This window comes from Pseudoliparis swirei, chromosome 13 (genome assembly GCF_029220125.1).
Source record: "Pseudoliparis swirei isolate HS2019 ecotype Mariana Trench chromosome 13, NWPU_hadal_v1, whole genome shotgun sequence".
Taxonomy (NCBI): Eukaryota; Metazoa; Chordata; class Actinopteri; order Perciformes; family Liparidae; genus Pseudoliparis; species Pseudoliparis swirei.
In genome coordinates this window covers 9,586,222-9,611,602 of record NC_079400.1, presented here as the reverse complement: position 1 = coordinate 9,611,602, position 25,381 = coordinate 9,586,222, and the positions used below count along the sequence as shown (strand labels likewise).

Genomic DNA, 25,381 nt, shown 5'->3' with positions numbered 1-25,381 from the left:
AAACGTCTGCTGGGAAAATTGATTTTCCAGAGCATTTACATCGTGATGTACAGTCTATCAATATTGCAGTATAGTAATTAGTCCATATACTGTGGTACTCTGATGCTACAGAAAGATTTATTCCAACATTTTGATGGCTTCAATGTTTGACCTTTGACAGGGAACCGAATACGTAATATTCATCTACGCTCTGACAGAGTCCTTCAGCCCGCAGATGTTCAACCGCTGGCTCGATGGTTAATTCTGTTTGTTTTGTTGTGCGACTGTTTTAAAAAGGGATAGAATAAAAACACCACATACAAGCCCATTTCCAAAGAATCCAAACGATCCATTTAAAGGCCGTATTTAATCCAGATATTACTGTGTTTAGTTACATTGCTCTCCGGATGTTTTTCCAGCGTTTCTGGTAAAAGGTGTCCGGGATGTTTTATAAAAACAAGACATTTGTGCTGTGACTGGAACATTAGAGCGTTCTTGTTTAGTTTTTTGGTCCCTGCAAATTGAGGAAGTAAGACGTATTATGGAAACGTCTATCGTTTGCTCGTTGGTCATGATGAGCGTGCGTCCAGCGCCATCGTCACCCTGCTGGGATTCACCTGCTCTTATCATGGTGACCCACGTTTACTGACGGCTCGACTGGAGGAATGGGAGTGCAGCGTTAAACCAGCAGGGGAGGCGGAGTCATGACCGACGAGGGAGGAAGAGGAGGAGGAGAGTGAAAGGTTGAGGGGAAGTTACTCATCGATGACAAATTCTCCCACCGATGTGTACAAATGTTTCTCGTTCCACATTTACGTAGAACCAGAAGAGGACGAGGTGGCCCACTAACGACTGAGAGGCCACTGGCTTTCAAGTGGAACAGAACTGGTTTTACACGGCACATTCCTTTCGTTTTGTTGTACATTTGTGATATCTGCTCATTTATTATCTCAACAAACGGCCCCATAGAGTTCAGATCGGTGGCACTGGGCGGGGGGGGAACAGGAAGTAGAGGGTAGTGCAAATCAAAAGACGGAGCCGCACGCGGGGTCAAATCTCCGTGGCGGCGATCTCATCGAAGTTGATCTCGTTGCCGCTGCCCTCGTCCTCCTCTCTGCTCTCCAGTTCCTGACTGAGCTCCTGCAGCAGCCGCTCCAGCTCCCGGTTCCGCCGGTACATCTGCACGTAGTTCCGCTGCAGCTGCTTCTGGTAGCGGATGACCTTGTCCTTCTCCTCCTGCCATATCCTGCGCTCGCCCTCGAAGCCTCCCGTCTGCTGCTCGGCCCGCTGGCGCTCAAAGACCAGCTCGGCCCTCATGCGGTCCATCAGCGCCTTCGTGTTCTGCTGGGCCTTCGCCTCGTCGCTCTCGTAGGCGAGCAGGTGCTCCTCCGCGCCCTGGAACACGTGGCACTGTCGGTTTCCCGGGCCCTGGTTGGTCGGGGCGTCTCGGAGGTGCGACAGCTCTCCCTCGAGGCGGCCCACTTTGTCTCGGAGCAGCTCCGCTTCGCTCTTGCGCCGCTGGAGCTCGTTCTCGCACACCTCCAGCTCCAGGGTCCGTGTGCGTGGCGCCGCGCGCCTCCTGCAGCAGGACCTGGGTGCCGGTGAGCTCGCCGCGAGCCTCTCGGAGTTGACCCCGCAGGGAGACGATCTCGCCCACGCGCTGCGCTAACTCTCCCTGCACGTCTTTCAGCTGCTGCTTCAGCAACGAGATCTCCCCCGACTTCTGACAGACCTGGGGGGGGGGGGGGGATGTTTATTCAGCTCAGCAAAGCAAAAGTATTGTTGTCTACAGACTCATCCTTTAATCATAAAAACAAAATGAAATGAATATGGTTGCAATTGAAAAGTTATTTTCATCATATTTTAATCTACCTAATAATTTGTTTAATAATCAATGAATTGTTTGGTATAGAAAATGTCAGACTGGCACACGTGACAGGTCAGTGTCCAGGATTACGTTCGTCGCTTTTATCCAAGGCGACTTACCATCATGTCACATTTATACAGCGTAGACAGGGAGCAGGTTAAGTGTCTTGCTCAAGGACACATCGACTAGGGCAGGGATTGAACCGCCGACCCCCTGATTGAAAGACGGACCGACTGACCCACAGTCGCAGAAACAGAAAGAACAGTGCATCTGCCATTTAAAATTAATAGAAAATATTCAAACAATGTGATCCACTGAATCACACCTGAGCAAATTCTCTTACTAATGATTAAACTCAGAAGGACAAATGTTTATTAAACATACTTCAGAACTTCATAAATCCTCCCTGTATGAAAAATGATCAGTTAACATCAGTTCTCACTCTCAAAGCCTTCTGGAAAAGATTCCTTGTGGCACAATTAATTATCTCAAAACCGCATTGAGGATCGATTTCATTATTGATCCATGACTGGAGCTTAAATCAGAAAGAAGGAGCCAGTGTTCTTGTGACGCGATGGATTCTTGGCATTCGTTAATGTTTGTCTCACATTAACTGAAAAGATCACCAGCATCCACAAGAAGACCTGCGCAGCTACATCCCGTCAACACTTGCACTTCCTGCATCAAGTGAAGGAATAAGAGAACATAATGTTCAATTATATTTCTTTTAATTAGGGACATATACGTGTCAAACACATTATGGGGAAGCCGTGGCGGTCAGATTGATGCTCTACAGTAAAAAGTCCAGGTTTTAATATGTGATACGGAGTTGAAGGAGGGATGGGAAACGGTAAGATCAATAAAGGACGCCACTAAACGCCAACTTTACAGCCCTTTTCTTTTATTGCGGTCATTACTACACTGAATAAAACCGTCCCTCAACTGAACCCGCGAGTCGGCTCGAGGAAGCTCACCTCCCACTCGCTCTCCTCCAGCCGAGGCCCCAGCTGGATCTGCTCCTGCTCAAAGGAGGTGCAGCGCTCCTCCAGCTGCTCCCTCTCCTTCAGAAGCTGAGAGAAGTCCTCCTGCAGCTTCTTCTTCTCCTGCTGGAGCTGATACACCTGCAGACAGCCGGTGTCAGTGCAAGAGGAACGTGGCAAATTGCTCGTCAGAACGGCGGATCAACGCACATCCTGAATGTCATGACTAAAGTTGAAAAGGTTTCCAGGGGGTTGTAAAGCTACACGTGCACAGCAAAATCCGGAGTCACCCTGCGGGATCTCTATCAAAACACTGAGCATGTCACGGTCCTCTTTCACACTCCTCTTTTAGCAAGAAGAATAAAGATGAAAGAGATTTATTCATTGACATTTGGCTCGTGGATTAAAGAACTTAAGTTCTTGACTCTTGAGAATCAGATCTGCCCCTTTCACACATTTACGATAGTTAGAAACATGAACACTGACTTTAGTTGACTTGATGAGCTTTTGTGGCTGATGTTTTGTCGACAGGACTTCTTCAACAGGCCGTTAGTGACCCCGACCTCACTGACCTGCAACTGGAGCACCTGCTGTGCGCGCTGGGCCTTCTGCGAGGCCACCTGCATCCTGGTGGCACAGCCCTGCCTCAGCTCCTCCAGCTCCAGCTCGAAGCGCTTCTGCTTCTCCTCGTAAACCTGCGGCCAAAAGGCACGAGCACACTTAGGATTTACAGGATTAAAAAAACGACAAAAGGTTCTCCGACGGAGCTCGATTTCTACCGACCTGACAGATGGCAGCCTCGTTCTCGTCCAGGTTTTCTCGGAGCTGCTGCAGCTCCAGCTCCCTCTCCCTCAGCTTGTCCTCCAGGTCCCTCACCGCTCCCTCGTATCCCTCCGCCGGGGCCGGGGAGCGCCCGCTGGACCCGCTGTCGGACAGAGGCTGACCTCGGCCGCTTACGGAGCCGGAGCCCGTGCTCTTGCTGGAGGACGAGCGCCCGCTGTCCGAGTTGGTGTGGCCGTGTCCGCCGGCGGGCGGGGCGCTCCTCGTGGGCTCCAGGTGGCCGCCGGAGGCCTCTCCCGACGCCAGGCTGCAGCCGCCGCTGCCGTAAGGCGGGAGGCTGGTGAGGGAGTTGCGTCCGGAGTCGGTCAGCTGGCAGGAATGGCCGCTGCTGCCGCCGCCGCCGCTGCGGACCCTGCTGTACGAGCTGCTTTTCTCAGAGCAGGAGGGCGACCCCTCGATGTGGGTGGGGCTCAGCAGGTTCAGGTTGCTTTGGCTTTCCAATACTTTGGCACAGTGGCGAGGGGAGAGGTACTGCATGGAGGCGCGGCTCCTGGGGATGACGGCTTTGAAGGCGGTGGGCCGCAGCACCGTCTTCTCTATGTTCTGGAGCCGGGATACACAACATCAGACGAGTGTCGAGGCGATAAGGAAAGATTTAAAGTATATCTGGATTCAAGTGCTCGCTAGAGTTTAAGAATATTTAAAAAAAGCACCATGATAGTCAACTATCGATACTGTAAGACGAGTCAGAGATCGTCCTTTGACCCCCTAGAATGAACTTTGACATCAACATGAGAAAACTCCATCTGCGGAGGAAGATCATGTTATATGTGCTAAAGCTCCAGAATATTTCTGGTGTGTAAATTAGTTATGACAGTATTTGATTTCTGGTTATTGGTTATTATTGGTAAAATAATTTTCAATAGAACAGAAAATCTACTAAATCTAGATTTCAGCTGCCAGTTTGAGGTATATCTCGATAAAAACCTTGCAGTCTACGACATTCCTGCAATACATTCAACATTCATGAAGTGTCTAATGTTGAGTCTGAGAGGTGTTAATTAAACTTTAATGCTGTTAAACTGTATTGTGCTATACTGACCGGTGTTTCTAATATTCTGTCCACCCCATTGATATCAACGATGCACACCTTTATGTTGAATGCAATCCAGTTCAAGAGCCACACCACCTACATCCTCCTGCATGTCGTTATAATGTCAGACTTTATCAGTGAACTCACCTTCTCTAGTTTTCCAGACACGGGGATCAGTTTTGGAGGCGGTCCTCCCATGTTCCCGTTTAACCCCGATCCTTTCGTCTCGTCGGCATCACTTCCTGGGCTGGCACGTGGTACGTGGTTGTCGCTCCAGTCGCCTAGATAGACCTCATTCAGATAAGTATATTTCCCACCCTCCTTCTCCAGCTCCTTGCTGGGCGCTGTGGAGCGCTGCAGTAATAGAGAGTCGACGGGCGGCTCAGAGCCCAGGCAGGAGGTGGTCGCCGCGGGCCGGCGGATCCTCGCTCCCAGCTCGCCGACAGAGCGGTGGTCGTGGTAGTGGCCGGGGCGGGGGGGGGCGATGATGCTGCCGACAGAACCCATGGGATCCAGAGTGGAGGGTGGAGCGTTGGTCGGGGGTGAAGAGCTGGAGGGGTGTCTCCTACGGGGTCCTCCACCGAAACCCGGGTTGTGGGGCTCAGCGGATGTGGGCGGAGCCTGAACGAGGGCCATGGTGGCAGCTCAGAGGGGTCACTCGCTCTGAGGGGAGAACATAAGATTGCGTTTTAATGCACGTTTAAACAGTAATTCACCATGGCCGTACATCTCAAAGTCTTTCAGGCCTCAAGTCACATGCGACAACAAGTCAGGTCGGGGCAGCAGGAGCGAAGCCAACGTTAAAGTCTCTCTATTGGCCACGAGGGAGCGACTCCTGATTGTATGTGAGAAAACACTTCTCTGGATTTATTCCCTCAGTAAACACAGTAAACATGAGTTCATGATCTCAATAATTAAGTTCAAGTCTTCTTTAATACAGCATGATGTTCATTTGGTAAATGATGCTCCATTTAGAGTCAGACAGACTACAAGGTGATTGACAGGTCGCTACGTCTCGGGTTATGGTCGAGTCTTGTAATAGCAAGTCTCAAGTCCTGAAGAACAAGTCAAACTCAAGTCTTAGAAAACCGATATGAAGTCTCGGGTACAACAAGACAAAACCAAGTCAAGCGTTGAGGGAGCGGCTGTCATAGCAAGTTTCACGTTACGTTTCAAGTTGACTGTTGCAGGTCTCAGTAGCGGTGTCACATATTGCAGCAGCAACTCTCAAATCATTTCAGATCAGTCAAAGTGAAGTCCCAGGTCCACCCTTAACGACAGGCCGAGTCACAAGTCTTCAAAAGCAGACAGCTGTTGTTTCAGGTCTCCGATAGCTGACCATTAGTTATCTGTGCAAGACCTGATGCAACGATATTTAATCATCTCATCTAAAAAAAAAACTCATTACTGGTTGAAAACGGCATGTTTTTCCCTCCCAGACACAAACAAGGTCAAATTCTAGCTGCTTAATCTCCTCACTGGGATGCATCCAAGGAATTCTACAACAGAGGCAAAACAGAGACGACATACAGTAGACTGAGGCACACGGATGGTCCCACAAGCCCACACAGAGCGCCGGGACGGGCCATTCACGACGCCCGTTCAAGCAGCACTAATGGGGCTCGAGGCGGCCGAAGAAAAGGGTCTCCTTTCATTTGAGATGTAAAATGGCTCCTAACACGCCGGCATTTCCCCGGCCGGCAACAAAGGCTACTGTCGCCACACATCTTATCAGCCTTGAAGGGGGGGTGGGGGACCAAAAGTTCATAACTGAATAATGGAAACGCAGAGAGGAGGAGACGGGTTGGACTTGCTGCAGCGGTGGGCGTGTCAAGTGTGCAGAGTAAATGAAACGGAGGAGGAGGCAAGAAACGGTTTCCCTCCCTCCCATAACTGCTCGTAAATATTGACACTGTTAACAGACACATCGCGACTACGATGGCAACAATCTTAAAGACACCACGGCGAGACCCCGAATGTGAGGATATCAGACAGGCGGGTTTCAGAGCCCGTCCAGCTAGTCACGCGAGATGTGACTGAGGGTATCAATTACGGCGAGACTGAGTTCCCCTCTTGTTCCACCTACTTGATAACCCTCTTAACCTGGCAGGGGGGCTAATGAGGTGAAGGAGCAACTGACAGAGCCGGCGTGCTGGCCGGACCCTTCTAGACTCCACCTGCCAGGACCGGTCCATGCCAAGTCATCTTCCAACCTGCCAAGTTCACAGGGAGCCCGCTGCGATTTAACTGTGATTACCAGATGTTAATTAGCTCACTCAATGTGGGGATGATCCCGACTTACGCTCATAAGGACTGACTGGGACAAATCGGGTCCCGCGATAATCTGTTACGATATGTAAATATGTGAAACTGCAAAAAAACGAAACAAATAAGCCATAAAAAAAAAAGTTAAACGCACCACAATCTGTTAATACTTTACTTAGAGTGTGGTAGTTTTATGCCGTTCTCTCCGTCAAAGAGGGGGACTTTAACAAAGAAATAAAAGGACAGGTCGCGAATGCATTAACGTTTTATTAATAAAGAAAGGTAAACGAATGCACAGCAGGTAATTATGTAAAATTAAATTTGCTCACTTCCTCTTTAAAAAAAAAAAAGACCAACAAAAATGAAATGGCTCTTTCCATTTTTTCCTCTTTGGTCATTCGGTTAATGTTTAAAATGTTTATCCGTGTGCCGGTAAGAGATTCATACTACAGAGTCAACATGAAGGAAACGGAGATAGCGGCAGCCGGAGCGGCATGTGGTGTTTGGGCGGCAGAATTAACGGCCCTAACGAGCACAGCCTGGAGGATTAATCTTGTGTGATTTCTCTATGCACTGAGAAAAGCTACTTAGTCCATGACTATTTATTACAAATAATCCTTTCTGATTACAGCGCTGCGCCGCCATCCAGGGTTTGTGACTCATTTTGAGATATATACACACACAAATATATATATATAGATATATAGAGAGAGAGACAATCACTGATGGGTAAAAAACACATATTGCCTATTTGCTGAGCATTTGCATCAATTTTAAGTGAATTTTGCTGCTTGTTTGACTTTCTCCTCTCAATTAATTCCTATTTGTTCACATGATGCCTGTGAAGTGTTTTTTTGAATAGATTCCTATAAATTCATCCATGCAGTTGGCATGAATACTTTTTAACTATTCTTTTTAAATGGTCCTATTACAGTGGTTTTACAGAGATCTTTTAATTTTCTTTGCCCCGAACGCACTGCAAAAGGGACTTTAAATTGTATTTTATATTGTTTTTTTCATGGTTTATTCCAATTACTTTATTTTCTTTCTGCATACAAGCTTAATATTGAGATTTTAAATTAGTTATCTTAAAAAGCAGAATAACACTCTCAGAGACAGTCTAAACTTAATGTTATTTATGATATCTCGACCGTTACGCGTTTACCGACCACCAGATGAACATGAAGGGGTCTGGGAGGGGCCGTGGAGTCAAACTCTGGCTCTCTGGCAACAAACTGAGAGACATGGCAGTTTACGTTTATCAGAAACTACCCACACTAACCAAGCTATCCTAGTTTAAGTAAATTGCGCCGTCTCTAGAGTGTCTTACGGCTTCTCGTCGCTTCCCTCAGATCAGTATTTATGATCGGGGAGAGTTTGTTGCCCTCTCTCTCCCGATGAGTGAATAAGCTCTAATCCCTCTGCACTCGAGATGACTAGAACTATGCATTGGACTCCACGAAGGAAAGCAGAGGGGCCTCAAACTGGTGTTGGAGCCCCCCTCCCCAATCACAAGGTCCCTGGTCTCCCTTTTGTTGCCATGGTGATGGGGGCCTCAAACATTAGAAGGGTCAGAGGGCCGCCACGGAGGCCAGGAGCACCTCCTCAGCATCTTAAAGCTTTGACAATCTTCCATATGTGCCCAGTTGGCTCCAATAGAAGATAAATGCACATGACCAGCTAATGACTGGCGGATGAATCCATGGCAACGATAATGGGGGTTTTAAATGTACTGCAGCATGGCTGAAATAGAGTAGTTACTTTATTGGTGAATCTGTGGAGCCTTTATATGATTATTTGCCTAATTGATTTAAAGTGTCATCAGATTACTTCTTTTGGTCAAACAACTTATCGTCATAGAAGAGAAGCAGCTAATCCTCCCGTTTGAGCACTTGGAACCAGTGCATGTTTGTCATATTCCCTTGTGTTTTACTTCACAAGTTTATCCATTTATTTTTATTAAGTTATGTGCAGAATCATCTTAAAAAGAGGACAGGCCAACATCAAAGAGATGAAACTGTTTGCTCCTCCCTCTCAGCATGAGTGTAAATCAGTAAACGTATTATCAAAATGATTGTTTTTGCAGCACATTAATGTTCATCTCATGTTGCAGAAGGAAACAACACTGAAAGGCACATAACTTACATTTCTAATATCTACAGTGTCAGCTGACTGCGAGCAGACTGTTTCTGTCTGGAAAGGCCCTTGAAGGTTTTAATGTCACTCAGTCGCACAGCGGACAGTCACTCCTCCAGCAGCAGGAATGTGCCGGCACAGAATTAGTTAGTGCTGGTCCGTGAGCGTCTCCACAGCCAACGCTTTCCTTTTTTCTCCATGTCTCATCATTTAAATTGCCACAAGGAGATTTAAAGTAATATTTATTCTGCGTCGAGCCTTTTGCTCTGCAGCAGCAGCTCTGCTGTCACACCAAGGCTTCACAGTATGATCCCCAATCCCTCAGCCCTGACACCTTCGTAGAATTACTCGTATACAGAGAGCGAGAGAGAGAGAAAGAGAGAGAGAGAGAGAGAATCTGCAATGGTTTTTGTTTTTTTCTCATGTGATCGCTCTGCATAAAACAGTTTAGATCAAAACCCTAAAAGCCAACATGCATTATGGAGGTGCACACTACAGGTCCTTGTTTAAATTGGTTTCACCCCTGTGTGGTTTGAGGGATGTGCAACTTGTGCTGTGAGAGATGCAAGACAAGAAGCCCGTGAACATTTAAAGGCATTTTAATGCTTTACACACATTAACTACCAAATTAATACAATGAATATGGGGCCTCAGGGCAGCCCCGATTGGTGCCTATAAATTGTAATCTTTTTAAATGCATTTTTTTAAACATTAAGCAACACAAAAAGTTGTAAATTATCCAATATTTAAGAAGATGACATTTTAAGGAGCATCAATCACAATGTGCCCAGTTATTTGTCAGTACAACCAACTGAATGTTTTGAACTTTGCTTTCACCGCAAACAAACGGAGCGGAGGTCAAACTTCGGGATGTTGAGGAAAAATAAAAGATGATCCAGATATTCTTACAACCAGGGCCAAAGGAGCGCCCTTTTACTTCCTGCACGCCTAAATAGAGAAAATAAATCTACTTAGCGCAGATCAATAGACTACACCACTCACAGACGTGCATTTCATGACACATGCAGCAGTAAGTCTCGAGTAGCTCTGATGACATTCATTGGCATGCAGGGCAAACCTTTCGCCCGCGACTCGCAATCAGGGAGGCAAGCGGCGCAAAGAGGCGTTTTATGGAGGCCGTTACACAGAGATACAGTATAAACACGGTTTACTGGCCAGACTGCGGCGTCACACACAAACCTGCTTTGACACAAGCTGAAAGAGCTCTGCACTAAACCCCCTCTTTGTTCGCGCCACGCCATAAACACACACCCACTGCCTCGGAGGGGAGGTGAGGAAGGAGAGAAACTCTCTGTGATGATGAGGGCCGGTGAGGAGGGAAAATGTCGATGGAGAACGTGGAGGCGAAGGAGTAAAGAGACAACAGAGAAAAGGAAGGAGAGGGAACAAACAAATGAGTCTGGAGAACCCCTCCTCCGCGCTCCACCGCTCTCTCTGACCAAACTTCTGAATCCCCCCCCCCCCCCCTCTCTCTCTCTCTGGAAACTGGAGCATAAGAGGAAAAGTGTAACAAAGCTATTTTAGTCTTGTAGACAACCTACCTCTCCACAGGCAGACACCCAGCTGCACCGGCAGACACTACGGTCACGGTGCCAGATGTAAAGTAGAGCTCGCTCTTTATTATTATGTGGAATAAGTGTTTAGTCTATAAACTATGAGAAAAAGCCCTAAAGTGACTTCTTCAAACCGTTGTCAAAGCGTGCCGATTACTGTTGTGGATCGACAAACCGATGAATCAGCGGTTTTGTTCATGGCGCTATTTAAGTGCAGAGTGTAAATATATTTTGTGGAATATTTTGTGTTTCTTAGAAAATAAAAAGATTACATTTTCTTTTTTTTAAATAATAATAAAACCGCATGCACTATTCTATACTACGAGAAGCCCCTTTGGGCGAGTAGCAGTGTTGCTCGTGGACAAAGACAACAGTGAACTGACTTTCACAGGAAGACCTCCTGGTTTGTTTGATTGGTGCGCTCAACACTGTCAATGATTATACTGCTCTGAAAGAACACGCACACACACACACACACACACACACACACACACACACACACACACACACACACACACAAAGAGTGAACGTTAACTGCAACCAGTGTATTTCATGCATCTAACAATTATTGTCTTTATCAATTTATTGGCTGATTATTTTCTCTTATGATTGGTGAATTGTGAAGATATTTTAGAGTTTTTGTACATCTTATTTTGGTTGACCAACAGTCTTAAGCGTATTCAACTTAACAAAATGTCACAGTTGATGATGGAGAATGTTATGCCATTTGCTTCAAAAATAACTGAATAAATTACCAAAAATAGCTGCCAAAAAATTATCTGCCAATCAGCTAATCAATGAATCGTCCCATTGTTTTGCAGCCTGCACAAGTTGACTTACACATCTTCTAGAAACAATTCATCCCGACGGTCAAACAGAGAACGAACAGCTATCGCCAAACATTCCCGTCACATTAATACACCCCCCCCCCCCCCCCCACACACACACACACACACACTTAAGTTCCTCACCCCAGTTTGCTCCCTGCATATCTGCTCTGGTGTCTGACCGGCTCCGTCTCATCGTCGGCTCATTCAGAGTCTCGGGTTCAGTTGAACACATCCACTGTGTTGCTGCTCTCCTGGATGTTTGGCTCTGTTTCGGACCAACCCTCCTGAGCAAAACTTCTCCAACCCCCCCCCCAATTCTTAAGCCAAATACCATCAATGTGAATGGGAGCACAGTCCCCTCCCTCCTCTCGGCACACTGCCTCTCTCACTGACAGATACACCTCCTCTCCCCCTGCTTCACTCCTCTTGCGTTTGCTTTGACCGAGGAAACTACACTCTGCAAAGTCCTCCGCTGCCTTTGTCGGCCAGCCAAAAGGAAAAGAAAGGAGAACGAAACGGGAAGCGGCGGGCCGTCAGCTAGAGACCCTTCTTCTACTTTCCATGCTCACAACGAGGAGACCGGAAGGGAGAGTCTAAAGACAGCGGAAATGCACGAGGGGATCGTCTCTCTTTGAAAAGGGCTTTGCCTTTTGCCACAGAAACACTTTCACACAAGTGTGTTCAAGACAAAAACTAAACGTGTGAATTAAAAGAGGGAAAGAAAGCGGCGCGGTTTAAGAGAAGAAGTTAAACTGATGGAAGCGAGACTAAAGTGTAAGCGTGCGAATGTTTTGAACGTCTTGCTTCTCATCCGTCAACCTGCTCCAAATCCACAGACGGCGGCGCACCAAAGCTCAGGTAATTACCGAGTCCTAATTAAAGAAGCCGTCACTCTGGAATTAAAAAGGAGGGAAACCTGTCAAAGAGCATTCAGCAGCGACGATCCTTTAAAAGCAGAGACAGGAGAGTACACACGGTCTTCAAAACACATTCAGGCAAAACGAAGGCAGAGCGCATTCTCGTCAAAATGAAGAGAAACTATTAAAGAAACCTTTGTTGCTATAGTAAAAGGGATAATGAGAATTCAGTCGTGGATTGGAGCGATTCTGCCGGTGGTAACAGCGAGTGCATTTTAATAACGCAGGCCCCGGCGTTCAGTTCCAGATTACATGTCTACCAACTACAGCAAAAAGGCCTCGGGCGCCATTCGGACCACATCAGGTGTCACGCCAGTCCTGCCATTCATTTCAATGTGGCTAATGAATGCATGTATGCGTAGGAAGGGTCGGCAGCGGATGGAAAATACAAAACCTGCAGCAAAACAGTTCAAACCAAATAAACTTTCGGAGAAACGCGACCCGACGTCGCGCAGCGGCGGCCGATCACATGACCGGTGATCCAGAGCGGGACAAGCCGGCCACGAGGGAACAAAAAGACGCTAATCGTTGTGCAGTCGATCAGCGTTAAATGGGCCATTAATAAGTGACACAGCGCTGATCGCTGCGACGCCTGATTTGGTGTGAATGCAGCTGGAAGCAGTCAAAAGAATCGTGTGTGTGCATCTGTTCACGGCACCGACAAATCCTCGAGGAAGACGCTTCCTTTCATGGTTTTAACGCAAGAATATTTTACTCTTTACGGAACAAATCACCAAGAACAATTCTCTCTTTCACAAGAGGTTTTTTTCACAGAAACACTCTCAGGATGTTTGCTGAGCACCCTCACGGGGTCTGGTATGACCGTTAGCTTATAGCGGCTAAAGTTAGCCGGGGTGAACTACTTATTGGTTGTCGAAATAGTTTTGTTTTGGGCTAGAAAAACAAAACAAAACGATGACAAAAAATGAATGTCGTCATTTGATTATGTGAAAAAATTGATGAGTGTAGCTTCAGGGATTCAAAATGTTGACTTTAAATGGATAAAATGAAGATTTGCATTCATTTCCTTCTCACTGTCATCAACATGTGAGATCCACGTGTTAATTTGTGCCTTTTTTAAACCTGGAATCTGGACATCTTTGATTGTGTATTTATGGTCTGTAACGTCCTGAGAAACCAGTGGATCAGCTTCTGAAATAGCACGTTCCCGTGACAGCAGCGGCGTGCGGCCTTCGCCCCTGACCTGTAATCCGCCATCTGGGCGAAGTGAATTAAAATAAAGAGAAACAACAGGATGAGATGTTGCAGTCGGAGCTGGGAGGAAAGTAGGGTACGAGAAGTAGGCTATGCTTCCGTCTCCCCGCTCCCGTAACTGGGTCACACTGGTTGGCACAAAGTGTGTTCTTCAAGCAGCGGGATGTGGGAGAGGTCGTTCAAGGTCATCCTCGGCCTCCAAAAGGGAGCTCAGGAGGACACAGACTACGCCGCGAGTGAAGTCCTGTCACGCTGCGGCCGAAGCAACAGAGACCAAGAGCCCGCGATTGGACGACAGACACCATCAATCAGCCGCCTCGAAGGCCACCAGAGATAAAGAGGGAGACGGAAAATCACTTTCTGTGAATGCCGCCATTAACACTGCCTCTGTATAGGCTAGTGGAGCGGACAGGGGGGGGGGGGGCTCTAACATGACTCAGCCTTCTTTGCGAGGGAGTTGATTTACAGGCCGAAGCAGCAAAGTGAAAATGACGCCGCTGTGGCGTCCTGCCACGTCTCCCAGATAGCCAAAGAGGAGGGGGGTTACAGTAATGTTGGGTACGTCTCTTTGGTGGTTTATGGTTCATCCCCATAAGTCAAATGAAGTTTATTATCCAACACAGTTACACAAAAACGTGCCAACACCAATACACTCTGAAAGCGGCTCCTCATAGGCCACAATTCTAGCGGACCTGTATCTGTGGCGGGGGGGGGGGGGGGGGGGCGGCAGGTGGCCATCCATCATAAGCCGAGCCGCCGTCTCTCTGCGGCCCGCCAGCCTGCTTCCCTCTATATTTTTCTGAACAACGCCACACGTCTGGGAGCAGAACGCGACAGAAAGCTAGGCCATCCATCACTGTCCGCGCTCGCCTCTGCGTGGGGACACCGTCAGCTGAAACTGAACTCGACCAGCCGGACCGGTTACTTCCAAAAATAATCCCCCCCCCCCCTCTGGGGCAAAGAAATCCAGGAAGCCCGCCGAGATTAAAAAACGGTCGCGAAGGTTTAGCGCTCGTCTCATCAGTTTCAGACACAAATGAAAACAAACAAGGGAGGGAGAGCTTCTTGGAATGAAATATCTACTAAGAGTAAGTCATAAATCCACAGAAATGGGATGGCTGAGTTGAGCTGGCACTCTGATTTACTGTATAATGTACCAAAGAGATTAGGGTTACGCCTCCAGCTCTGGAATTACAACAAAACCCATATCCGTGATTAAGATCGGTGGCTAACTCCCACCCGGTGGAGACGTGTTAACATCCACACACAGCGGGCGGGGGGGGGAGATTATTTATGTCAATAAACCCAGAAATGCTCGATTTTCAGATACCAGAGTCGACACAAATTAAAAGTTATCGTCAGCGGTCATCTGAGGACGCTCGCATGAACACAAACTTCAAGAAGAAGTTCAGAGTCTGGTTCCCCTCGAACCACATTTTCTTTACATAATAAAATAAAAAGGCTCCACTTACCTATTAATGACGCCCTGCCTTTAGCTTCTGGAGGCCTGAGGAAAGCATGGCGGACCGGTCGGTCGAGCATCCCAGGAGCTCCCGCTCTGCGTCCCTCTCTTTTCTCCCACACTGAGGGCAGAGGAAGCCAAAAAGAACAATGCACATTGTTCGTTTGGCCCGAGGAGAAGCAGCGAAACCTCGAACCGCCGCGGAGTTCGAAAAACCTGAAATGTGACAAAGTGTGTTTATAGAAGTCAGCGGGGAAAGAGGAAAATCTGAGTCATGATGACACAAAGGCTCCCTGCACGGAGGACTGAGGGGATTTTCCATGTCAACAAGAGTGAAGACCAAAACTAGCACCATGTCCACTTAACAAGTAAAAAGATTATACAGATGAGGTTTTAATAAATAAAGTTTCAGTTTGGAGAAATACCAGATATAGATATATATTGCAGTCCACCTGTAAGCCATTACACTGGTGTGTTAGCGGTGAAGCAATCTTAAAGTTTGGAGTAGAGGAGCCTGAGAAAAGACGAGAGGCGAGCAGACCAGACAGACGTCATCTCAGACTGTTATCCAAATTACATTTGGCACCGGCGAGTCTCCCGCAAGAGATTTCGTCTCGGGTAAAAACGAACAACTGACACGAGAACAACGCTGCTGGAGATGTGAAGAGACGAAATCTACTGCATTTAAAACCACTCGACTTCCAAACTTCAGTTCAACAGTCTCCCATTTCAAAGGCCAGTTTTCCAAGGTGTAATGTTCCCCTCCTCGAGTTAACGTATAATTGAATTTCATAAATATATGCAGGTCCTAACTAACTGTGGGACTAATCACCAGTTGTGCCTCGAGAGATCATATTTCCAACACTGGACACGACTTATTCACAGTGTCGAGAGACTGACGGCTTCGAAGTAGGAACTAGCAATAGATCATACGACATGATGAATCTGTTCCCGCCTTAAATGCACTTTTAAATGTCTGGAAACTAAAGTTCACAGACAATATTTCTAAGTGATAATTTAGTAATTTAACCAGGATGAAAGACAGGGAGACGGCTCGAGAAAGAAAATACTTTGCTTGCAATGACGTAGAATTGTATTTATGTATGTATTGGTATCTGGTCCAGCCGTAACCACGGAGACGATGTTGTGTTCTCGATCTTATTTGTTTGGTAGATAACAGCATCTCTCTAAAAACAGTCATTAATAGATATTAAAAAGGAACAGTTTGACATTTAGGGGTTATAAAGAGTACACATCAAAAAATAGTCATGCAGTAAAACGACAGTCACATTTTGATTGTATTGTTTAGTACCAGTTATTCCCGTATTTATGTTATGCAATGTTAACCAGCGGTTAACTTAAAGACAAAGAATTAGACCAACTCTGGCAAAATATTGAGAGATTTAAAACCTGTGTGCCCTTTTCTAACAAACTATTGCACATTGTGAATTCAAACATGATCGTCGAGTTAATGCATTTTAACATTTTCTCTTACTTAAAATGGGATTATTAAAATTTTGGATGAGGAATACATTACTTTTCTAGTAATCTCTGTAATAACGTCCCTCTTTCTTATTTGACTTAATAGAACAACAAAACAATGACTGATGCTAATATAACACATTATGCATGAGGGAAACACTACGGGAAGGAGGAACTAGAGGAGCAGAAGCAGTTGGTGGAGGAGCAACTGGTTCAAGTTCATCCTGTTTCATCAGCAGGTTTCGGGAGGTTGTTTGTTAAAAAACGCCCAACGGCCTGCAGGGTGACGGCAACAGGACGGAGCGACGCAACCCTTCAGCGCTCCCATCTGCGCCTCTCAGACGGCATTAATATGTTACAGACAGATGGAAGTGCTGAGCACCGCGTGGCTTCCTAAATGTAATGCGGCTCGATCCAGATGGCTTTACGACGGCTTCTTACGCGCCGCAGTGTGTGTGTGTGTGTGTGTGTGTGTGTGTGTGTGTGTAGTGAGCTCTGTGGAGTAAAACCTTAAAGAGTTGTTTGTTTAAAAAAAAGACCAGAAACAGATGTTTGCTCAGGAGGGCCGCTCCCCTTCACCTGCTCGTCCACAGTGAGCAGAAAGGCAGGCACACAAGAGAGACGAGCAGGATCTCCAGATTACATTTTTCATCTGCCGACAGGCACCTTCAAAGACGGCTTTCCACACCGCGAAACCTCACGGCGGACGGTTAATCGACACCCACGCAATTCAATCAGGGAAGTGGAGGAGATAAGAGGGCAGGTTACTTCTGCTCCTCAATCGGAGGGCAAAGACATTTTCCTTTGGGAGAAAGTTCTGGAGATTTAACCCCTCGAGGAAAGTTTGATGAACAATAATATGTGAATGGAGGCCCTTCTGTTTGAACTGATTAGGATTTATTGGAGCAGGTAACCAAGTTATATATATATATATATACACAGCTGGGTTCTTGTCTGTGTGGTTTGAGCTGTATATTACATCCTTACTTTATCCATCTCTTTATTCCCATTTAATAAATAAAATGTGCCTCCCACCATCTTTCCTTCAGCTGTTTAGATTTCACATAATTCACTTGGGAAAACGGAGGTAAAGTTGCGTGGTCCTTAAATTGATCTACCTGCTGTATTACTTGAGGTTTCATGAGACAAAGTGCACAAACAAATTGTAATAGAGTCAAAGATTTGATGGTTATAGCTCCGAAAATGTTGTTTTTTCCAGTGACGCGTTTTGGTCACCCGCAAAAAAAGCAGGAAACACCAAACGACATTTTATCACCTCATAAAGTTTCTATGGCAAACGTGCCAGTTTCCTCTTCACACATCAGCAGAATGTCCAGCATTCATTTGGTAAATATTCACTCTCCCTTTAGCTCTGTTATCACACAGAGACGCAAGGAATTCACAAACACACTTCAACAGCGCACTGCTTACGTTCAGAAACATTCAATATTAGTCTGTGCACTTGTGCCCATTTGAAGCGCGGTGTGCGTGGTCGGGAGTTCACGGTGAGGACCACGAAATACATTTAGATAGCAACTGGGAGGAGAGAGGAAGAAATGAGAACACACACACACACACACACACACAGAACAAAAGGTCACTCTGAAAACAGGGAAGTGGTGTCGCATGGAGGGAAATCAAACAAAACCGATGTGTTGACAGTGCCGTACTCTGGATATCTGGGACAATGCCGCGAATGCACGGGCCATTGTTCTTTGTTTTACTGCCGCTGGCTGGTGGGCAGTTGAGGTCAAGAACATGATGTATGTGGAGTAAAAAGCAACTGATTGGAGAAGACTGGGAGTTCAGAGGGCTGTTGGTTTTAAAGGATAAAAAATGGGCAGGAAAAAAAAAACTGGAACGCCTGCTTTTGATTGGACAGCGAAAAATGGAAAGCATCGCATCCCTTCTTAGTTTCAAAAAGCCTCATCACGGGTCATCCCGGCCAAACGTGACTATACCACGTCTTGTTTTAAATACCTACAGGAGAGAAAACCTCCATTTCCACTGGAGTGAGAGCAATGAGGGATAGAAGAAGAAGAAGAAGAAGAAGAAGAAGAAGAAGAAGAAGAAAAAGCAACAACTCCATTTTAGAAATCCAAACTAAATGTTTAGTGAGTCTTCATCGACGAAGAATCTTTTTGGTCAAGCATTTGCAAAGTAGTCCCGCACAGGAAGGTAACAACGGCTGCCCACTAAAAAGAGGATATCAAAATAAAACCAAGCATATTGAAATGGAAAGGTCTGTGAGGCGATGATGGACAGATGTCCTGCATCGTTTGCATACCCCCCCCCCCCCCCCCCCACACACACACGGCTCTCCGTGCTAAACTCCTCCAGACCCTCTGCCCGCGTACGCTCTTATGCAACGCTGTGACGCAGCGGCTGCCGGCCCGTGCGTCCCTCCGCCCACGTAGCTTCTGATCCGCACCCTTGTTCTTCCTCGCCACCTCGTCACCCCTCAGTCAGGCCGCCTCTCGCCTCGCGGTCCGCCTCTCCCTCTGCTTCAGGGCTGTCGCGTGCCTTGCATGTCTCTGTTTATGTGCCGTCCATCTCGAGGCCTCCCAGCAGGAGATTATCATCGGGGCAGAAAATCCCTCGGGAGGAGAAATGTATTTAATAAAAAAACACAGAAACAACCGGGCTCGGGGAGGAGCGTATGCACTTGCAACCAAACCAAGAATGGATGGAGGCAGATCAAGTGATGTTTTAAAGATTGGCGACACTGGTTTTCCTTGCCTTTAGGTTTGCTCAGAACATGTACGGTCATCTGCCAGCTGGTGTTGACCTCATCGGACTTCTTTATCGTGATGTCACCACATTTTCAGGAGTTGAGGGAGATGTGTGGTTGCTTGTGTTGGTTTCCTTTTCTAGCCGATGGATTCCAGCCGGGCGGCGGGCCGTTGACACAGCTGAGGGGTAAGTGGGTGGGGGGGAAACGATGGCGGCAGGCGGTGGTGAGAGAGGCTCCCGGCCTGCACGGCGGCACATACGGGCCTCCCTCCCTGCAGCAGCTGCGAATGTCACGATCACACCGACGGCCCCCGCCGCCGCTCATGGGAACACGGTGGTTTTCCTCAGGCTCGTTTTAAATCATCCACCAGTGACGAGAGAGATCTGCGGCACACATGTCAACTCTGACTCACCTTCTCTTTTCCCTCCATCGGACAAACACATCTCATCACTGTGAGGGCTGCACTTGGAGCTAGATGCGAACGTCAGTCGACGCAATGTAACATGCAGATGTTCAGCAGGTGTTCCGTTTACCTCCGGTTCCCCAAGAGTGAAGCGATGCTTCTTAAACCAGCACTCTCTCCACTGACCAGCAGGGGGCGACTCCTCTGGTTGTATAGAAGTCTGTATAAAAATGACTACTTCTCTCTTGATTTATTCCCTCAGTTAACATTGTAAACATCTAGTCTCTAGCTTCAAGTCTTCTTCAATACAGCGTGATGTTTTATTAAATTAGGATCCGTCCCTAACAACATTAAACCGCCGTGTAGCGTTGATACGAGAACTGATGCAGTAAAAGGTCATTCAAAGACTTCAGAGTTCACTTTAAAAGTTATTCTGGATAGGAATACCCAATGGCACGACCCCGCCCGGTCAGTAAGTGACGATGACTTTGCCGTGCGGGCAGCAGAGTCAAGCCACATCTTATTGTTTACAAAACTGCAAATCTAATCAGTACCGCGGCGGCTCTTTGGGAGCCGTTCGCAAAGTGGCTGCAGGAGAAGATTCGGCGGCGCGGGTCAAAAACGTTTGTGAGAGATTTTTAAATATTAATGTGGGTACAACAGGGGAGCAGGGTAGGAAGGTTATTTCAGAGTCAGCAGTATTCAAAAGGATGAACACTGTCCTGCTGAAAAAACTGCGTTGGTTGCATTATTTCCGCTTTGCGTCATGACACATAAACAAATCTGAATGTTCTGAATGTATTGAATAATTGAAACGTTGGATGAAACAAAAATCACACGAGGTCTGACCGAATCAAGTGGTAGATCTGTGTGTGTGTGTGTATGTATGTGAATGTGACTTTCTATCTGCTGTATTCTTCAGATCATTCATCGCCACAGACGTAACCCGCTCAGATCAGAACAGGTACAAAGAAATGTGGTTGTGATGCGCTCCCAGGCCGGGGCTCGGGGGTCGGGGTCTCTAAGACCTCGGCCCCAGCTCCCTGCTGCCCTCAAACAGCTGTGCAGTCCAGCTGTGCACAAAACTCCGGCTAAGAATACCAAACCAATCCAGGCGAGGAGATAAGGTGGAGAGACCTCCATCTGTGAGGAGGTTGAAAGATGGGAAATATTTCCGATTGCAGATCGCTTTTGGAAAATCGAAATTAAAGCGGCATTGTCTTTCAATCACAAAACATTATTGTATATCGATGTCTTCAAATGGTAAAGATCATCAGTTTAAGACAACGAAAAACCGAAACGAATCATATTTTAGAAGCTGGAATAAATTTGTTTTGCTTAAAAATTACTATCTGATCATCAAAATGTACAACTTTATAATTATTTAAAAGGTGGAGCAATGTTTTAATAAGCAGTTTATAATCTCATGCTCCACCACCACACGGACGATCTGCAGAAGAAGAAGAAGAATCCTGGCTGATGAAAACAATAACGGGTCCAACATAAACACTTTAAATTGGCGTTGAAATTGTTTTATGCAGGAAAACAATACATTCGGCGTCTCGGCTCTTGGTGAGAGGCGCTGAATAAGAACGCTGTAGGGCACCGTTCAATGTTTTCATGTTGCGGTCGGACGGGCTGCGTTACACAGTGACATCCATACGATGCCCCGTCTGGTTCATAACAATGTGGTTTATTTAAACCACATTTCCTGATGTGGTTAACGTGTGTGGTTTAGAACCAAGAGCAGCGTGAAGCGGTGACACTAAAACTATTTACAGCATCCATTAAAACTCTCACACACACACACACACATATGGTTAAGGCAAACTACGCTGGCTTTGTTGCGTCAACACTGCATGCTGTGGATTCAGCAGAGCTTCGTACAGAAAGTCTCCCCTTCAGCGGAATAGAGATTTCGAGATACACGTGGAACGCACGTCCTAGGATGGACTCTTCCTTTTCTCACGTAATAAGCACACGGCCTGTTTTGCGTCACGGCTCATTGTTTGAAAAGCCACGGCGTCATTATCTTTGGGCCCGTCTTCGTAAAACACTGTGCAACATCACCAATTCCAGCCAGCAACACGAGAGCAAGAAGGAGGGAGGAGGGCTACGTCAACAAAGAAAACCCCACGAAATACTGAAGCAGCGTTTGACTCGTTGGTCCCGGAGGAAAAGTGGAAAACGCAACACGGCCTTCACGTCGCCCGACAGCAGAACTCCTGCCCCATTGTCGCCTCGTCTTCGAGAGTTTCCGTCTTTCTGTTTGCTCTTCGAGGAGACAAAGAGTGGACCGACTTCACCTGCGGATTGAAACGGCTCAAGGGCAGAGAGGTAAAAACACACTTGATCGGTGATGAAACGGGCGCTTTTAGACGAACAATAGACCTCATCCCCGGCTCCCTAATCTCCCAAAGTACAAGAAACCAACAAGGTGTGTTCCAACAAGTGAATAATTAAAAAGATTAAAAAAGGGAAACACCCACATGAACACATGCGGCTGCACACACTCTGGGAGTTAACCTCCTAATATCACATGAAGAGCGACCTTCAGAGGTTCTGATTATTATTAGGTTTACTCCTCAAAGTCGGGGGGGGGGGGGACACATATTTGCCACGGATTTCTACAACAACAGGAAGCGTTCCAGAGAAACTATGTCATCCAACATCAGCCAGCTCAGCCATTAACAGACTGAAACAACAACAACAACAATGCATAATAGCTGATTATAACACTGATGAAGGAACACAAGAGGAATAGAGAGAGAGTGAAAGAGAGGGAAGCTGGTGCTCAGAAGACAAGAGGAGAGATGAACATCTGTATTCTTAGATAATTCAAATGTATTATTTCTTGTTCTGTTTGGGCAACATCAACAAAGTAACTGCCAATATTTACACATTTTATAAGATGATCAGACAAAGTTCCTTAGATTAGAAGATCTAAACCATTGTATTAGGAGGTAAAGGGATGAAATCCCCTTTGAATGCGTTTGTTATTGTGTACAAAAACTTGTCCTAAATCAGAATAGTACTTTAAAGCCAACAAATAGTTCATTGCGGTTCAGAAATCTGTTCCCAGTTGGTAAAACAGTCATTCAGACTTTCAGTTGTCGGTCCTCAATTGGCAGAAACGGAAACATGTTATGATTAATCACCTGAAAATAATAAGAAGAATGCGTTTGTTGAGTTTAAATCTAGATATACGGCGCAGGTTTTAAGGCAGCTGGCCACCGTGTTTCTACAGGAGCCCAGAAGGGTCAAACCGAACACCGGCTCCAAAGACGGACGTTTGTGATTTTGGTTGCAATCTGCAGCCTCAAAGCCAGAGGTGGCCAATTCCTGTAAACTAACACTTTAAATGCTTAAGTTTATTATAACTTTTGCAACATTCCACCAGATGAATAAGAGTTTAAAAGCATTGCATCATTTTGGATTCAGTACCACAACTCTTTCCCACAGAGCTCCTTTATTCCGTCCTCAAATAATGTCCAGTCCGACTTAAGATTTGTTGAAAACAAGTGCAATAAATTATTTTAAAACATATATAAGAAATTGTCGCTGTAAACTGGATTTAGATCAAAACCAAATCCTAAAACACACCGACTCATAATATTCCTGTCATGCAGAAAAAGTTCCACACGGACGTTAAAACTCGATAAGCTGACGAAGCGAGAGGAGAGGCTGCTTATGAATAAAGTCACTGGAGATGTTATCGATGCAAATAAAACCGTGGCCTCCAACGGCCAAGGCCCACAGTCCGCCTGCTGTGTGTGTGTGTGTGTGTGTGTGTGTGTGTATACGTGTGTTTGTGTGTGCTGAATTTAAATGTGAACATGACATCGTTCTTCTTCGTCGTGTAATCATCTCATTTTGGGCCTTTGTTTACAAATGAGGCAGCTGTGCACGATAAACAGATGTTGTACTTTTTTTCTTCTTTTCTTTAAACATCGTTACTTTGAAATTAGGGACTTTATTTCCTCTCGGTATAAACACACAGAGCTGCTGTGCACACGCGCACCTTAAATTACTCTGAGGATGAATCAAATTCACAAAAAGCAAACTTGTGTGTGCAAAAACATAAATGATGACACAGAATCCTATTCTTGTTTCTCCTGTTAAAAATCCAAAACAGTGGCGTTTTGGTCACCGGCAAACGGTGAAAAGTGCCTCTGTGTCGAGTCCAGAGAGGAATGACGTTCATTTAAAGAATTCACATGTGTAGCTGCGGGGCGCCCCGCAGCTCTTCCTTTGGGGAACAGGGGGAACACTGGGAAGTAAAACCTGCCAGAGTCCCCCACAGATACAGGATTTATGGGAGCTGCTGCACCCCAGAGGGGTTTACACTCCGGGTCTTACTTGCCAAAATGGCGAGAACGTAAACCCTATTCTGGTATTTAGCATGTTCAGCTCCTCCAGCTCCCGCTCCCTCTCCTCTCCTCCCCTCTCCTCTGCTCTCGTCTCCTCTCCTCTACCCCTCTCATTTACCGTCTGTGGAGCAGACCTAGTTCTCGAGTCCCAAAAGATGCTACGAGTTTAAGGAATTCACTTGTTTTATTTCCATTCTGAACAATCTATCCTATCTGTCCTAGACCTGCACGTGTGACTGCAAGGAGACAACGGCGGTCTCTTAGACCGCGTCCCAAAGACAAAGGGGACCGCATGAGGACCAAAGAGAGCCTGGTCCAGGACTCCATTTCTAAAAACAAGAAACAAGATTTGTTTTAGGGAGATGGATTCAGAGAGGGCCACAGAGACCTCAGGGGGACGAGAGGACCATGAAGACATTAAGGGGACTAGAGAGGACCACGAAGAACTCAGGGGGATGAAAGGACCATGAAAACCTCAAGGGGACTAGAGAGGGCCACGAAGAACTCAGGGGGATGAAAGGACCATGAAAACCTCAAGGGTACTAGAGAGGGCCACAGAGACCTCAGGGGGATGAGAGGACCATGAAGACCTCAAGGGGAATAGAGAGGACCACAGAGACCTCAAGGGCACTAAAGAGGGCCACAGAGACCTCCAGGGGACAAGAGATGACCATGAAGACCTAAACAGCACTAGGTTGGACCACAGAGAATTTACGGGAATATGTTACATGTTAAACGATTTTAGAAGATAATATGTTATTGGCTCCGTGATTTACAGTGACGTGTGTTTCGCTAAAAGGAAGTGGAGGAATAAAATGTAACCTTCCCACCTGTGCAAAGTCTTAAACGCTATACTTTCAGGTGTTCATGAACTTAAAAGACACCAGCTCTAAAGCAACAACTGTGTTCCTATAACTTCTCACATTATACGTTTAAAATTAAACAAGTCAAACAATAAGTAAAACTGGTAACTTACCGTCCTCTAACGAGCGGACAGTCCCTGCCGAGTAAATCTGGACGCCACGTCTTCTTCGTCCGTTTAAAACTCGTCTTATCCACAAACTCGTGACTTTTAACGAAACGACATGTTTAAAAATGACTTTCTTTCTCCGCTGTTGCTCCTCTTCCTGCTGCAGAAAGCGCGTGTGTTGTTGTGCGCGGAGCTGGACAGCCGCTGCTCGCGTCCAGACACCAGAGAGCAAGCAAAACAACGACTGCATCCGGTTGTGGATTTCAAAATAAGAGTATTTGTTGCCCTCAATAGTTCAAACAGATAGAAACAGACATACAACTA

The 25,381-nt window shown here is 46.4% G+C and overlaps 1 pseudogene; it reads right to left on the bottom strand.

The window, feature by feature from the left end:
* Positions 1-375: 375 nt before the first annotated feature.
* LOC130203699 (leucine zipper putative tumor suppressor 2 homolog) lies at positions 376-25,223 on the bottom strand (annotated as a pseudogene).
* Between the last annotated feature and the right edge of the window lie 158 nt (positions 25,224-25,381).